The following is an 18632-nucleotide window of genomic DNA, read 5'->3' as shown; positions in this document are numbered from 1 at the left end:
TTGCTACATCCCATAAAGCACCTATAACTTTTTTTGTTGCTTTGTTTATGGTTCACTTTGTCTCAATGATTTCATCTATGCCAGAAACTCCCAGTGTGAAAACTCTCTCCACAGATGCAAATCAGCAAGAGAGCTTTTACTTATTGTCAATGATGTGTTTAACAGACTGCCCTTAGAGGGGAAGTGATGCTTTACACATTTTCAAGTTTAATCTGCATCACTAGTATTTCCTCCATCAACTTCTTAAGACCAGACAGTGAAACAATAAAGCAATCTCTGATTTATACCATTTGCTGATTTGGGGGGTACAAATTTAACAAGTGCCTCTGAAGAGTCAGTTCCAGCTGGTTCTAGTTTTTAGACTGAGGTAATTTGCCCAAAGCAAAGCTGGAATTTAGACACGGATTTCAATTCATTTATTCTTCAGTCATTTATTAATCACCTCCTAATGTCCAGGCAGTCCCTTAGGCACTAAGGATACAAGGCCAAAAACAATAATCCCAGCCTTCAAGGAACTTACATTCTATGGGGGGAAGGAAGGAGGAGAGACCAACATGGATGAATATATACATAATATATACAGGGTAACGGTCAGCTAGGTGGCACAGTACATAGAGTGCTGGGCCTGGAGTCAGGAAGACTCATTTCATGAGTTTAAATATGGCTTCAGATACTTACTAGCTGTGTGATCCTGGGCAAGTCACTTAACCCTATTTGCCACAGATCCTCATCTGTAAAATGAATTGGATTTCATTATCTAGGCTTAAGAAGGCAGGGAGAATATTAATAATGCAGATTAAACTTGGAAGTGTGTAAATGGCAAACCAAGCAATGGAGATACGCTCCAGTAGCTCTGTCAAGAAAATGTTAAATGTGGTCATGAAGCATTGGACACAACTGAACAACAAAGTAAAATGGCATGGGGTAAGGGAGGAGGTCACTCTTACCCCAAATCCAGTACTCTTTCTAATACATCTTGCTGAATTCTCCACAATTGCTGATCAAGCCACCTTAGTTATTCCCTATCTGGTGCATTTTTAAATTTTTTATTACTTTCTAATTATTGATTTTTAAAAATTTTCCATCATCCACCTTTCCCAATACATTCTTAAACACACACACACACACACACACACACACACACACACACACACACACTTTCCCCGAGAGTCATCCCTTTATTTTTTCTTTTTTTTAATTTTTTTTTTTTATTTTTAGTTTACAACACTCGGTTCTACATAATTTTGAGTTCCAGATTTTCTTCCCTCCCTCCCCCTCTCCCTTCCCAAGATGGCATGGAATCCCATATAACTTCCACATGTAACTTTGCATTGAATTAATTTACACACTAGTCAGGTTGTGGAGAAGAATTACGGCCAATGGAATGAATCATGAGAAAAAAGAAACAGGCGAACATGGAGTGTGCCTCAATCTGCATTCATACTTCATAGTTCTTTCTCTAGATGTAGATAGCATTCTCCATCATGAGTCCTTTGGAGTTGTCTTTGCACCTTGTGTTGCTGAGAAGAGCAAAGTCTGTCAGGGTTAGTCCTCACAGAATCCATATATCTGTGGTTGTTTATAATGTTCTCCTGGCTCTGCTCCACTCACTCAGCATTATGTCGTGTAGGTTTTTCCAGGTTGTTATGAAGTCCATATCATCCCCATTTCTTATAGCACAATAGTATTCCATTACCTTCATATACCACAGCTTGTTCAGCCATTCCCTAATTGATGGGCATCCCTTCGATTTCCAATTCTTAGCTACCACAAAAAGCACCGCTATAAAGGGTCCTTTTCCCACTTGTGTGATCTCTCTGGGATACAACCCTAGAAGTGGTATTGCTGGGTCAAAGGATGTGAACATTTTTATAGCCCTTTGGGCATAGTTCCAAATTGCTCTCCAAAATGGCTGGACCAGTTCACAACTCCACCAGCAATGTAACAATGTTCCAACTTTCCCACATCCTTTCCAGCATTCATCATTTTCCTGTTTTGTTATTTTAGCCAATCTGACAGGAGAGATGTGGTATCTAAGATTTGCATTTCTCTAATCAGTAGTGATTTAGAGCATTTTTTTTCCTATGCCTATAGATATCTTTAATTTCTTCCTCTGAAAACTGCCTGTTCATATCCTTTGACCATTTCTCAATTGGGGAATGACTTGTATTCCTATATATTTGGCTCAGTTCCCTGTATATTTTAGAAATGAGGCCTTTATCAGTGACACTAGTTGTAAAGATTTTCTCCCAATTTTCTGCTTCCCTTTTAATCTTTGTTGCATTGGCTTTTTTTTGTACAAAAACATTTCAATTTAACATAATCAAAATTATCCATTTCGTATTTTGTAATGATCTCTATCTCTTGTTGGGTCATGAATTCTTTTCTTTTCCATAAATCCAATAGGTAAACTATTCCTTGCTCTCCCAAATTGCTTATAGTATCAGCCTTTATTCCTAAATCATGAACCCATTTTGACTTTATTTTGGTGTATGGTGTAAGATATTGGTCTATGCCCAGTTTCTGCCCTACCATTTTCCAATTTTCCCAGCAGTTTTTGTGAAATAGTGAATTCTTAGCCCAGAAGCTGGCCTCTTTGGGTTTATCAAAGAGTAGATTGCTATAGTCGTTGACTTCACCATCTTGTGTACCTATCCCATTCCACTGATCCACAACTCTGTTTATTAGCCAGTACCAGGTAGTTTTGATGACTACTGCTCTATAGTACAGTTTAACATCTGGTATGGCTAGGCCACCTTCTCTAGCATTTCTTTTCATTAATACCCTAGATATTCTAGACCTCTTGTTCTTCCAGATGAATTTTGTTATTATTTTATCCATCTCTGTAAAATAATTTTTGGTAGTTCAATTTGTATGGCACTGAATAGATAGATTAATTTAGGTAAAATTGTCATTTTTATTATATTAGCTCAGCCTAACCATGAGCAACTGATATTTTTCTATTTATTCAGATTTGACTTTATTCACATGAAAACTGTTTCATAATTATGTTCATATAGGCTCTGGGTTTGTCTTGGCAGATAGACTCCCAATATTTTATATTTTCTATGGTAACTTTGAATGGAATTTCTCTTTCTATCTCTTGCTGTTGGGCTTTGTCAGTAATGTATAGGAATGCTGAGGATTTATGTGGGTTTATTTTATATCCTGCAACTTTGCTAAAGTTGTTTATTATTTCAAGTAGTTTTTTACTTGATTCTCTAGGATTCTCTAGATAAATCATCATATCATCTGCAAAAAGTGATAATTTAGTTTCTTCTTTTCCTATTCTAATCCCTTCAATTTCCTTTTCTTCTCTTATTGCTACAGCTAATGTTTCTAGTACCAAATTGAATAATAGGGGTGATAATGGACATCCTTGTTTCACCCCTGATCTTATTGGGAATGCATCTAGCTTATCCCCATTACAAATAATGCTTGTCGATGGTTTTAGGTAGATGCTATTTATAATTTTAAGGAAGGCTCCATTTATTCCTATGCTTTCTAGTGTTTTTAATAGGAATGGGGGTTGTATTTTGTCAAAGGCTTTTTCTGCATCTATTGAGATGATCATATGGTTTCTGCTAGTTTTGTTGTTGATGTGGTCAATTATGCTAATAGTTTTCCCAATATTGAACCAGCCTTACATTCCTGGAATAAATCCTACCTGGTCATAGTGTATTATTCTCGTAATGAGTTGCTGCAATCTTTTTGCTAATATTTTATTTAAAATTTTTGCATCAATATTCATTAGGGAGATTGGTCTATAATTTTCTTTCTCTGTTTTGACTCTACCTGGTTTGGGTATTAGTACCATATTTGTGTCATAAAAAGAATTTGGTAGGACTCCTTCTTCACCTATTTTCCCAAACAGTCTGCAAAGGATAGGAATTAATTGTTCTTTAAAAGTTTGATAGAATTCACATGTAAAACCATCTGGCCCTGAAGATTTTTTCCTAGGGAGTTCATTGATGGCTTGCTCAATTTCTTTTTCTGAGATGGGGTTATTTAGAAATTTTACTTCCTTTTCTGTTAACCTGGGCAATTTATGCTTTTGTAGATATTCATCCATCTCTTTAAGGTTGTTAAATTTATGGGCATACAATTGGGCAAAATAATTCCTAATTATTGTTTTGATTTCCTCTTCATTAGAGGTGAATTCACCCTTTTCATTTTTGATACTGGTAATTTGATTTTCTTCTTTCTTTTTTTAATCAAATTGACCAAAGGTTTATCAATTTTATTGATTTTTTCATAAAACCAGCTCTTTGTCTTATTTATTAATTCAATAGTTTTCTTGGTTTCAATTTGGTTAATCTCTCCTTTGATTGTCAGTATTTCTAATTTGGTATTTAATTGGAGATTTTCAATTTGTTCTTTTACTAGCTTTTTCAGTTGTATGCCCAAATCATTGATCTCCTTTTTCCCTATTTCATTCATGTAAGCATTTAGAGATTTAAAACTTCCCCTAAGAACTGTTTTTGCTGCATCCCATAAGTTTTGGTATGTTGTTTCATTATTGTCATTCTCTCAAATGAAGTTATTAATTGTTTTTCTGATTTGTTCTTTGGCCTACTCATTCTTTAGAATTAGATTGTTTAGTTTCCAATTAATTTTTAGCTTATTTTTCCATGGTTCTTTGTTAAAAATAATCCTTATTGCATCATGATCTGAAAAGTATGCTTTGACTACTTCTGCCTTTCTGCACTGGATTGTGACATTTTTATGCCCTAGTACGTGGTCAATTTTTGAATATGTGCCATGTACCACTGAGAAGAAAGTATATTCCTTTTTATCCCCATTCAGTTTTCTCCAGAGGTCTGTCATATCTGCCTTTTCTAAAATTCTGTTTACCTCCTTAACTTCTTTCTTATTTATTTTGAGGTTAGATTTATCAAGTTCAGAAAGGGGGAGGTTGAGGTCTCCCAATATCATAGTTTTGCTGTCTATTTCTTCCTGTAACTCCGTTAACCTCTCCTCTAAGAATTTGTATACCATACCACTTGGTGCATATATGTTAAACAATGATATTGCTTCATTGTTTATGGTGCCATTTAGCAGGGTGCAGTGTCCTTCCTTATCTCTTTTAATTAAATCTATCTTTACTTTTGCTTTGTCTGAGATTAGGATTGCTACACCTGCTTTTTTTACTTTAGCTGAGGTGCAATACATTTTACTCCAGCCTTTTACCTTTACCCTGTGTGTATCCCCTTGTTTCAAATGTGTTTCTTCTAAACAGCATATTGTAGGATTATGGTTTTTAATCCATTCTGCTATCTGCTTCCATTTTATGGAAGAGTTCATCCCATTCACATTCACAGTTATGATTTCAGCTGTGTCTTTTTCTCCATCCTATTTCCCCCTGTTTATGCTTTTATTTCTCCCTTTCCCCTTCCACTCCTCAACAAAATTTTGCTTTTGACCGCTGCCTTCCTCAGTTTACCCTCCCTCTTTATTCCCCTCCCTTATCTTACCATTTCCCACTTGCTACTTCTCCCCTCTCTTCTGACCACCCCCCTCCCTTTTTCCCACCTTCCCTTCCTACTTCCTGAGGACAAGTTAGATTTCTATACTTATCAGGGTATGTTATTCCCTTCTTGAACCAGATCAGATGACAGTAAAACTCAAATATTGCTCTTCTCCCTCCCTTCTTTCCCTCTACTAAAATGTGTTTTTGTGCCTCTTCATTTGGTATAATTTGCCCTTTTCTACTACCTCCTTACCTCTTCTCTCATAGCCCTCCCTTTACAACACTTACTTATGTTTGTTATCCTTATATCAGTTATTTTATACAGGCATTCACAGTCTATGTGTATCTCTTTCAATTGTCATAATAGCTGTACTAATCTCAAGATTGACATATATGTGTATATATATAAAACATACATAGGATAATATAATCCTATACGAAGATGCAAATAATTTGTCCTTATTGATTAATAAGGTTTGAGGGGGTTTTTCCCCCTGCTTACCTTTTCATGTCTCTCTTGAGTTTTGTATTTGGAGATCACATTTTCCATTGAGTTCTGGCCTTTTCATCAGGAAGGTCTGGAATTCCCTTATTTCATTGAATGTCCATCTCCTTGCATGAAAAATTATGCTTAGTTTTGCTGGGTAGTTGATCCTTGGTTGTAGTCCCAGCTCCTTTGCCCTTTGGAATATCATATTCAAATTTCTCCTCTCTTTTAATGTGGAAGCTGAGAGATCCTACGTGATGCTGACTATAGTTCCATGATATTTGAATTGTTTCTTTTTGGCTGCTTTCAGTATTTTCTCCTTGACTTTGTAATTCTGAAATTTGGCTATAATATTTTTTGGTGTTTTCAGTTTGGGATCTCTTTCAGGGGGTGATCGGTGAATTCTTTCAATGACTATTTTACCCTCTGGTTCTAGGACCTCTGGGCAGTTATCTTTGATAATTTCTTTGAAGATGCTGTCAAGGCTCTTTTATTCATCGTGGATTTCTGGTAGACCTATAACTCTTAAATTGTTTCTCCTGGATCTATTTTCCAGGTCAGTTGTTTTCCCAATCAGATATTTCACATTTTTTTCTATTTTTTTCATTCGTCACATTTTGTTTTACTACTTCTTGATGCCTCATAGAGTCATTAGCTTCCACTTGCTCAACTCTAATTTTTAATGAGTTACTGTCTTCATTTTGCTTTTGAGTCTCCTTTTCCAATTGGTTGATTTTACCTCTCAGGGTGTCATTTTCTCTATTTAGATTCTGAATCTCTGTAGCCATTTCGCCAATCTTATTCTTTAGGAACTTGATTTCATCAGTGGATTTTTTTTCCATTTTTTCTTTTACCTCCCTAATTTGGTTTTTAAACTCCTCCTTTAGCTCTTCCAGTAATGCTTTTTGGGCTTAAGACCAGTTCACATTCCCTTTTGAGGTATCAGATGTGGGTATAGTGTCATTACTATCCTCTTCCAAATTGGTATTTTGATCATGCCTGTCTCCACAAAAAAGAATCAATGGTCCTCACTTTTTTTTGTGTTCTTCTTCATGTTGGTTAGCCTTTTCCTGGCTTTAAAATAAATTTCTGCTTTTCGGGCTCAGGGCTCTCTGTCCCAGCTTTCTTATTCTGGGGATTGTGAGTCTAGTTGTTGGCTTTGTGAATTATAGCTTTCACTTTCCTGAGGTGTGGGGGAGGGGGACTGGCTACCCAAAATCTCCTCTTCCCCTGGGGTTGTTCTACAGCACTGTTACTCTTCAGCAATGATCTCGGCTCTTTGTTGTTTGAGCTGGTGTCTGGCACTTCCCCTGGGGGAGCAAGAGCACATCTGGGCTCCTGGTGTTGACCCCTGCTGGCTCTGCCTCTCTGGGACTCAGGAACTCCTACTTCTTGGCCACTAAAGTCCCACTTCTATCTCCACTATTCCAGCATTCTTTTTTTCGGAGGAATTCTCTGGGTGAGGGGGGCAGGTATTAGAGCCATTTAACTGGCCATTATGTCTCCCGGAAGTTCAAGAAGCCAAGTTTCATACCTTTGGGCTGCAAGCCTCAGGAGTTGATATTTCCCAGCCAGTGGCATTGCGCTGCCTCTCTGTCGCTTCCACAGACTGCCGTTCTGTGTTCAGGGTCATCCCTTTTAAAAAAGAATAAAAAAGAGAGAGGAAAAGTTCTACAAAACTAACCAACAGATCAAAGAATTCTGACATTAGGTAATGTTGCATACTTATAGTTTCTCACTTCTGGAAAGAAAGTGCCTCTTCCTTTGGGCCAAGTTCATTTGTTATAATTTCACAACCTTCCCTTTCAGCAGCTTTGTTTTTTCATTTGTATTATTGTAGTCATTATGTATATTATTTTTCCTGGTTCTACTTACTTGTTTTGGCATTATTTCATAGAAGTCTTCCTATGTTTCTCTGTATTCCTTGAGAGGATGAAACCATTGGCATTTTGCCTTCAGTGATTCAACCAAGGTTAAACAGAGGATGTGAAGGAAGTAGATTGAAACTCTAACCCCTACATTTTCTGATTTAATGGTAGGTTCCCTAGAATGATATTGCTTTAGGAGTCTTATTGATATGAGAAAAGAGAGCCCTTTCTACTTAGCTCAGGACCAGTGACAGTCCCTCTCCTATGACTCTCCAGTTCCCACTTCATCTCAATTTAGACATTACTTCCAATATTTTAAGCTTGGCCTTTTTTAGAGAAGATGTTTCCCCACTCTCACCTCCCCCCACCTCAGAGCACAATCTTCCCCATCTCTATCTAGGAGAAAAAGTTTACATTTTAATTTCAGCAAACTAAGATATCTTATTTCCATTTACAGCAGCACTCAAGTAGTTAGCCATACTCTGTTTGAAGACCTCCAAGGAGGAAACTGCCAGCTCTAATTGTTAAAAAAATTCCTGATATCAAACCTAAAGTTGTCTTTTTCAAATACTTCCCATTGCTTCTGATTCTGCCATCTTAGTTCAAATAGCATAAGTCTAATCCCTTTTCCACATGAGTCCTTCAAATACTTGAACACAACTATCATGTCCCTACTGAGTCTTCACTTCTCTAGTCTAAATATCCCCTGGATCTTTCAACTATGTTTCCCAACCCAAGGCCTTTCACCATCCCATTGTCCTACTCTGAACTCTTTAGCTTTTCAACATCCTTCTTAAACTGTGGTATCTAGGACTTAACACAATACTCCAGATGAAGTAAAACGTCCAGATGCAGAGAACAAAAGACAAGTTGCCTCTTTATTCCTGGAAGCTATAATGCTACAATTCTTTCAATCTAGCACAAGACCAAGTTAGTTAATCACTTTGGTGACTCACCTAAGCTTGAGTTCACTAAAACCTCTAAAATGTTTGTGCCAACATTTTTTAGATTTTTCCTCCCAACCTGTGTGGCTTCCTATATTCCTGTGACAGGTCTAGGGAAGCAGATTTCTTAGAGAAAACAACTAGGGGTATGTGTGTGTGTGTGTGTGTGTGTGTGTGTGTGTGTGTGTGTGAGAGGGGGGGGGTGGGGGAGAGGGAGAGAGAGAGAGAGAGAGAGAGAGAGAGAGGGAGGGAGGGAGGGAGGGAGAGAGAGAGAGAGAAAGGAGAGATTGGAGATTGTCCTATACTATTCAGCTAATGTTTTTGGTATATGGATTTTTGCTGGCCTTTTCCCATAGACCCTGAGAATTTTCCTTTAGTCATGATTGGTGCATTTTCACAAAGCGAAAAGAGGCAATGAGATAAATGCATCTATCTTGAAGGGACATTAAGGGAAGATTGTGAAATTGAACTGAATTGGTCTTAATTAGCTTTCATTGTCAAGTAACCCCTATGAAGAAAAGGGGAGAAGTTCTCAAGGAGTTACCAGAGTCACTGAGCACTCTACTTAATATTAACTAATTTTATAACATTTGAGAAACACTGTGGCCTGATTCTAGTCCTCAAAAGAAAGAGAAAAATGTAAATGAAACTTATCTGAATTTAGTTTTGCTCCCAGGTGGCAATACTCACTAAAGGACTTGTTACTCAGAAAAAGAAAATTTCATTTGAGTGTGATCTTCCCTAAGCTTCTGAGGGAGATAAAGGGAAAAGGAAAATACCATGAGGATTAATTGAGGAAAGTAGTAAAATATACCTAGACCAAGAGTTCTTAACCTGAGATTTGTCAATTTAAAAAATTGCTAACTATGTTTCAATAGAAATTTTTTTCCTTCATAATGTTATGTATTTTATTTTGTGCATTGAAAAACATTATTCTGAGAAGGAGTCTATAGGCCTCACCAGACTGAAAAAGGGGTCCATGACACAAAAAAGGTTAAGAACCCTTGTTTTAAATAGATGGAGTCTACTCAATTTCATCGGCAGGATGGAGGTGTTATGGGTTGTTGTGGCCCCAGATTTCTAGAAAGCCAGCTCTCTATTGATAAGCCTTTCTATACTCAGCTAGGCTGGGCCTTGGGTAGCAGTCATATTGTCAAATCTATTGCCAGACTTGGATTAAAGCCTTTCTACTTAGTAGAACCTGGTAGAGTTTGTACTCTGATGGTATAGCCTTTGAGAATCTATGGTCACTCCTAGAACATAATATAACATGGGAGTTGGACTTCGGTGGATGGAAGTTTACTAGGGAACAAATAGTTGGGGCTCATATTAAATGGCTTAATCATCAAGCCAAAATGAGCATGTGTAGTTGATTCACAAAATTGGTTTAAAAAAGGTAATAACATCATTAGGTCTGCACCTGTTCAGAATTACAAGCGCATTGGGAAAATTAAACTTGAAAATATTGGAAAATGCTAGGACTGTTATTTGGACTGAATGAACCTTGCTATTGAAATGGCTAATAAGTGAAATAGCTGTTAAGGTCATGGGTAAGCACCAAGAATAAGAAATGATCAAAGGCAGTGTGTGGGACAATAATTCCCCCAAAATGAAATAACAATCAAAGGTCTCTCGAGGTAAAGACAGAGGCTTTATTTGCAAGCCTCACATGAGAACTGGGCATTACCTATTCCAAGGCAGAATGGGGTAGGGAGGCCAGTTATAGAGAGCAGACAGACAGTTTATATACCCCTCTGGACAATTCTAAGAAATGCCCCTAAAAACCCCCTTACAAAACAATTCTAAGAAAAACCCCAAAGTCTGGACATCTATCCCCATTGGTGGGGATAATTGGCCTCACATTCTTGAAACAAGGAAAGATTCTTAATCTAACACCTTAACCCCAAACTAAAAGACAGCAGTTACAGGCATGATGCAGGATGTGGGTTTATGTGGTATATGTGCAAGTTTAAGTGGGGAGGGGGAGGGTTAACTTTAAACTTTATGATATAGCTCAGGCTTTATGGAAGCTAAAATATGAAGTATCCTTTTCCTTAAATGAGAGACTTTCAGCCATTCCACTCAGCAGTAACACAGTATTGGATAAAACCAAGAGCATAAATCATATGGGAAAAGGCTTCTCTTTCAACCAAAACTGTAGGAAAAGTTCGAAGTAGTTTAGTAGAAAATGGGTTTAGACCAGCATCTTATACCCTATACCACAATAAGTGCCAAATGGATATATGACCTAAATATGAACGGTCACATCATTCTAAAAATAAAGAATGGAAGGAAGCCCATTTCATGAATATTGCTTGGAGAAATCTTAAGTGAATAAGAGATAGATATAATCTAAGAGAAAAGACAATTCGACTACATTAAATTTAAAGCTTTTTGTATGAATGAAGTCAATCCAGCTAAGATAAAAAGAGAAAGTGTCAAGTAGGGAAAAAAATATTTGTACCAAATGCCTCTGACAAATGTCTAATATCCAGTATATGTGAAGAATGAACATTAATAGGCAGGACCAAGATCATTTGTTCCCCAATGAATAAATGTCAAAGGACATAGGAGAAAACAATCAAAACTATTGCAAACTAGCAACAACTGTAGCAAAGACTGCTCCAAATCACTATTAATAAGAGAAATGCAAATCAAGACAGATCTAGGTTTTCACGTTACAACCATGAAATTGATAAAGGTAATAAAAGATGGAAATAATCATTGTTCGGGGGCGCTATGGGAAGACAGCCACTACTAGTGTACCTGTTAATTTGTCCAACCATTCTTGACAATAATTTGAAATTCTGTGAAAAAAAGTCACTGAGCTGTTCATCTCCCTTGACTCAGAGATCCCCCTGCTGGGCTTATACCCTAAGAATATCAAAGACAACCAAAAAGATCCCAAATATTTCAAAATATCTGCAGCAGCCCTTTCTGTGGAAGCAAAAAAAAAAAAAACCCCAACAACTAGAAATGAAGTGGGTACACATCAACTAAGGAATGACTAAAATTTGAGATACGTGAATGTACTGTAATGTTATTGTATCATAAGAAATGATGAATATAAGAAAATCAGAAAAACACGGGAAGATTTGGATGAACTAGTAGAAGGTGAAGTAGGAATCGTGAAAATAATTTGTATAATTAATATAACAACAGTAAAAAGAAAATTAAAATGAAAGAGAACATCGTGTAACTGTACTGGCTCATCTTGACCCAGAGAAAAAATAATGTATCTCCTTCCTTTCTTTGGAGAGTTGGTGACTGTGGGTTAAGAATAGTGCATTCAATGTCAACTACAGTCAGTTTATTTGTTAGCTTCATTTGTTTGGGTCATAAGAGAGGACTCGTGGGATGACAGGGGTGGGTGTGTTTGGAGATGAGTATGATGTAAAAGCAAAAAGTAAATCAAACTTTTTGTAAAATTAGATGATAAGTGAGCGGGAATAAAAGGGAAAATGAGATTGACAGAAAAATAAGGAACTTCTTGATTTTCTGACTGGAGAGGTCACTTGTAAAAGGAAAGTCAGTGCTACCAACTGTTCCTGTCACACTCTCCAGCTATAAGATACTGGAGAAGTCACCTAATTTCCCTCATCCTCAGCTTCCTTACCTGCAACATAGGGATAACAATATTACATACTTCACAGGGTTTTCATGAGGGCCAAATGAAATCAGGAAAGTGCTTTGCGAACCTTAAGGTGTTATAGAAATATGACCTAATATTGCTATTACTATTCCAACAATGAACATTTCTATTTTTTATTATCTTTACCAATTTGTCGGCTGTGATATGAAACCCTGGAGTTGTCTTAATTTGAATTTATCTTAAAAGTATCGGGTAGACCGGATAATTGGGCAAAGTTAATTTCCAAAATCAATTTAGAAATCCATGTATTAAATAACTGACATTTATGTTAATGTGCTTTAATAATAATAATAGCATAATAGCTAGCATTTATGTGGCACTTTGAGGCTTGCAAAACATTTTACCTAAGTTAAATCATTTGATCCAACAATCTCATTTGAACTTCACAATAATTCTGTAAAGTACTTTAAGCATTCTTATTTCCATTTTATAAGATAGGGAAACTGAGGCCAAAAGACAAAAGCTGGTCAATCAGCTAATAAGTATCAAAAGTAAGATTCACATGCAGGTGTCTCTGACTCCAGATACAGTACTCTAACCATTATACATACTACCTTCCTCTTTTTTTAAAGAATATTTTCTTTTTTCCAATTATATGTAAAGACAGCTTTTAACATTCATTTTTAAATAAAACTTTGAGTTCCAAATTTTCTCCCTTCCTCCTTCTCCTCCCTCTTCCCTAAGACAGTAGGCAATTTGATATAGCTTATGTATGTGTTATCCTGTAAAATATATTTCCATATTAGTCATGTTGTGAAAAAAGAAACAGAATAAAAGGAAAAAAACTATGAAAGAAATAATATCTCATTTCAATTTAGAATTGGGGAGGATGGGGAGGAGGAGGAGGAAGAGGAGGAAGAGTAATTACAAATTACAAATAAATAACTAAATAATGTATTTCCAGACACCTGTACTGGAAGCAACCTAGTTTGGCATCTACTGGAAAATGAAGTTAGGCTTAAATATTCTCCCCAGTTCTCCCTGCCTGTTGTCCCCTGGGTGCTTACCTGTTTAGTGGTCATGCTGCTGAGGTGGTGCATGGAGATCCTCAGACTTTAATGAGTTCAGGCAAGTTGCTACGCGTTGGGCAATGGCGCTGAATTAAATTTGGTGTTTATGAAGGGCCTCAGGGAGTTACTGTTTAATACTTTCAACATATCACAAAGTATAAATCATACATTTGTATTGTCAACTCTTCATCTCTTATAGGAAGCAGTTGCTTCTGTTTCTTCTGAATTTTTCAGCAGATTCTCAGTTCACAGCATTCCTCTCTCTTAAGTGACAGGTGAAAAAGAAAAAAACCTGCAACAGCAGGCTTTGTCATGCAATGTTGGGGATTTTGAAAAGGAATTTGAAGCCCACACTTGCTCCATTTGCTTTCTGATTACTCTCACTGCATCCAGAGGAGGTTCCTTGGTATCTCAATTTCCAGCCCCAATGAGAGATGTGTAATTACTGAAAACCCCACCTCCTCATAATAAATTCAACCAAAAGGGTGAATTGTATGCAGACCTAAAACCAAACTCACTTGAGAAAGTGCTTTTTCACATAAATAGAGCATTAATCCCATAGTTCCATACTCTATCGCCAATCATTTTCTCTGGTTCTTCCTGGCCCATGGCTAAATTTGCTCTCACCTGGAAGCCTGCTTCTGATTCACACTAATCAATTGTGTATATTGGACACAGACTCTAAAATGGATTAAATTCTGCTACAACAAAGTTCCGAGTGCAGGGGATGCTGGAACCAGCTCTAACTGGCTCATGAGAGCCCACTGTTAAATTTTCAGGATGAGTATTTGCATTTCAGAAATAGGCAATTTCTACCAATCAAGGCTTGAATGATTGTTTTGTTAATTGTAGAGACCAGGGGTGGGGAACCTGCAGCCTCAGACCACATGTGGTCCTCTAGGTCCTCAAGTGCAGCCCTTTGACTGAATCCAGACTTCACAGAATGAATCCCCTTAATAAAAGGATTTGTTCTGTAAAACTTGGACTCAGTCAAAAGGCCTCACCCAAGGACCGAGAAGGCCACATGTGGCCTCGAGACTGCAGGTTCCCCACCCCTGGTAGACTAAGTAAGTGTTAATAATACAAACTAAACTTAAAAGTGTGCATACATACACCTTTTCTTCTAGAGATCCCAGTTGTTAAACATTTGCCAGCAAGTCCCTGTATTGTTTGAGCTCAGTAGCAGTGTAGTTGAAGGCTCCAGGAACATAGACATCATCAGATCAGTCCTGGTGACTGTAGGCTAATAATACCTGGCAGTGATGTAGCTGTAATAATTGTGATTTTTTGAAATATATGAAGTCAGAAGTGATAGGACTCTGTTATAGAGTCACTTAGGGACAGCTAGATGGCACAGTGGATGGAATGCCAGGCTTAAAGGCAGAAAGACTCATCTTCCTGAGTTCATCTTGGCCTCAAACACCTCCTGACTGTCTGACCCTGGCCAAGACACTTAACCCTGTTTGCCTCAGTTTCCTCATATGTAAAATGAGCTAGAGAAGGAAATGGCAAACCACTCCAGTATCTTTGCCAAGGAAACCTCTAATAGCCCCTAGGGGGCGCCCAGACCTGAGCAGGACTGGAACCCAAAGGGAAAATAAAGGAAAATACAGCAGTTCTGATATGGCAGAGCTGAAGTCAATGTTCTGGGAAGTCCTTCCCAAACAAGGGCAATTGTCTGTGGAAGATAGGGCCACTATGGTGCTGCGCAAACACAAACTTCTGTTACTAAAATCTCTTGACTCTTGAAAAACGAGAGAAAATGCAGCAAACAGCACAAGCACATTTACCAACAGGAAACAGCAGAAAAGGAACAGTGCCAAACAAACCAATGAATGATTTATTCTTCAATTTTTGCTTTTACTTGCTGTGATAGTTTTTCGAAATAATTCACATTTGTTTGCTAAAACTGTAATTTATATTAAGGTTAAAATTCATTTAAAATAAGGGGATAAGTATAAGATTATCAAAACAACATAATGAATTTAAGCTTTTATAATTCCTATTATAGACTATGGTCCAACTTTCACTTTGGCCATATTTTATTTTAATCTTTAGTACTCTGTTTTTGAATTCTAAGTTCTACCATAAGATGGCTGTTGGTCTAGGCATTGTTCAGGATTCCTATTTTTAGCAATTTTAGAGATCCAAAAACCCATAAAGTGTGTAACTTCATGAAAATTCCACACACTGGCCTTTTGCATGCTATATCGACACTAAAAATGAAGTTTATCTTTTTAAGTGTTTTAAGTGTGCATATTTGTTTTTCAATGGTGAGTGTTGGGGAGAGAAAAGAAATACTTAAAAAACAGAATTATGAAGATACTACGTAAGCATATGCATATATACACACATTGTGTACATGAACACACACACACACATATATATATTTGAAAATGCATTAAAATCACATCAAAAATAAGTTAAATTTCTCTTTAAGGATTCCCCTGGAAATCTGAAGAAGAGGGAGACTTTGAATATATTTGTGAAACAAGATTTCATGGTAGACTGCTTTTACTTTCAGATGATAAAAACCACCTATGTTGTAGGCAATATTTTTAAAAAGAAGTTACAGCCAATCTTTCTTGGCCAGCAGGAGCAAGATAAATATAAATAAATATTCCTGAGCAATAATTAAAAAACCCAAAGAGGGTCATTAAGAGTTGTACAAACAAATGAAAAAAAGATTTAACAACAACAAAGACGAAAGGCACAATGAGGTAGCCCAGTAGACAAAGCCTAAAGTGAGGAAGACCTGAGTTCAAATTTTGCCTCAGACACTTACTAGCTGTGACCCTGGGCAAGTCGCTTAACTTTTATTTGCCTCAGTTTCCTCATCTGTAAAGTGGAAATGATAACAGCACCTTCTAGTATTTCTATGAGGATCCAATGAGATAATAATTGTAAAGTGCTTAATACAGTGCCTGCCACCTAGTAAGTGCTATTTATTATTATTAAGGCTAATTAGTCCTAATGACCACCAACAGATAAACAATGACAGATTGCATTTTTCCACCATCCTGACTCTTGCCGACCCTGTGTTAAGTGTGTAAATGATCAAGACTCCTGATTGGATGAGGCTCCTACCTCGGGTACTATGCTGACTGTGTATCCATATCCATTTCTGTAATCTATGATAATGGATTCAAACCTTCACCTAATTTCTGGTCCTGATTAGGAAATTCCCCTACCTGATGCTGGTAACAATAAGTGACCCTGGGAATTTCCCTATTTTATCAGGGTCTGATTAGGAATGCTCCCTCCCAAATCTGCCATTAACTATTCTCAATAAATCCCATCTTTAAGGAATAAAATTCCTCTGTTCAGACCCCAGTCTGAGTACGTGCTCCACTGAAATCTTGCCATTATACATGTCTCTCTCATGTGAATGACCCTAAACCTACATGGTCAAGTGTGTGTGTGCGTGCTTTGTTTTTACCTACTTGCTGCAGCACATAGTAATAAAGCCCATGCTTGCATTAGCTTTCCTAGTTCCAATTTTCTGTAGATCCTTGAACTTGGGTTTTGCTCTAATGTGAACCATGAGGTAGGGTAGAGCAGTGGCACTTTAAGGTTTGCAAAGTGCTTTACATCTATCATATCATCTGAACATCACAATGAATTTATCCGAGGGTAAGAATCATGCATCTCAAAATGACTGAAAGTCCCTTTTCTGAGGACTCTCAGAATTGGAGAATTTTAGAAGTGGAAGAGATCTTTGAGATCATGTACACCAACCCATCATGTGAAGTAACTTGCCCAAAATCATACAGCTATTCTGGTTTTGAAGCTAAACCCAAGGTTTCTGGATTCCCAATTTGGTGTTCTTTATACTGCTGAATATGACCTAGAAACACATCTGTAGCGTGCTTTAAAAAACTGTTACCTTCATTACTTTCCAAATATTTCCCACATTTTCTTTCCCTGTCCCTACCCCAATATTTTCATCTTGATAGGTGAAAAGTGGTACTTATTTATATGTGCTTAATTCCAGAAGAAATGTAGGTGCTCATAGCCAACAAGTACTTCCCCTGCTTTCAGAGAATGGTAGGAATATTTTTCTAAAGAACATAAAATTCAGCCTCTGTTATTATACCTAGGCTTAAAAATGAAATATCTCATAAACTTCACACTTTATTGTTAGCCAAAATAGGCATACAAGAATGAGAAAGAGGGTGGAAGGGATTTTGAAATTGAGAAACCAATTAATTAAATAAAGCCTTATCATATAAACCGGGAAGAACATAACAGTATCTTCTACCAAAACAGAAGCAAAAAACAAAAAGTGAAAGTATCTGGGCTTTTTTTTAGTGCCCAATCACATATTCATATGTACTGGCCAGGAAAACACCAATGAATCCCAACATTCTGTCTCAGAGCTCCCTAAAGAATCACCATTTGTAGGTCACTGCCCCTTATCAAGAATGGCTTTGTTCAGCTGTGTATTTGGTTTCAACCTGGCTCCTTTCCAAGCTTCCACCCCCTAACTTTTTCCCATGGCTTAGGATAACCTCAGGCAGGAGAAAGTTGCACCCCAAAGCTTTTCTGCAAATGTACTCTACCAGCTCCCTTCACACAGATTGCCCAGTGTGGCTTTAGGATTCAAGCCAATAGTCTTCACCTTTCAAAGGATTTAATCAGACACCAATCTGGCTGTGGCTGATATTCGGGGGGGCACCACTTTATTTATTTGGGTTGGTTTTTTAATCACAGACATGTCGTTCATGAATCAGGGCATATACTAAAAAAAAAAAAAATCTGTGTGAAATAAATGTTGATATTCTGCCACCTGGTGGTGAGAGTGGAACTTCAGGAAGAGAGGAATAAAAAGGCAAAAAAAAAAAAAAAAAAGTAACCTGAAATACTGGTTATCTATTTTATTTTGCTACCAAGCAGATTGGTTTATTTTGGAATAAACCAGTCCCACGGGGCCAAAGAGACTTACAAAATGAGTCTGCAGAAGCAATGGGGAAGCAGGTATGGCAAGCAACTTTAGCTAATAAGGGCTAGCTATAGAAAACAACTCCGAAAGTCATCAGAACTCTGATCATTGAAGTGACTTGAAAAAGATTGTTGACGAAGCAAGCCTTCCACCTCTTGGGAGAATGAGATATTCATATTCAGATATGGCCAGCGAATTGACATGTTTTGCTTAACTATTATTTGTTACAATGAAGGGCTTTTGTTTGGGGGAGGGAACA

At 37.3% G+C, this 18632-nt stretch overlaps 1 pseudogene; it reads left to right on the top strand.

Moving 5' to 3' along the window:
- Nucleotides 1-15017: 15017 nt before the first annotated feature.
- Nucleotides 15018-15266, top strand: LOC118837296 (annotated as a pseudogene).
- Nucleotides 15267-18632: the final 3366 nt, after the last annotated feature.

This window comes from Trichosurus vulpecula, chromosome 2, assembly GCF_011100635.1.
Source record: "Trichosurus vulpecula isolate mTriVul1 chromosome 2, mTriVul1.pri, whole genome shotgun sequence".
Taxonomy (NCBI): Eukaryota; Metazoa; Chordata; class Mammalia; order Diprotodontia; family Phalangeridae; genus Trichosurus; species Trichosurus vulpecula.
Note: the sequence above shows the minus strand (reverse complement) of the source record. Positions and strands in the feature narration are given on the sequence as shown.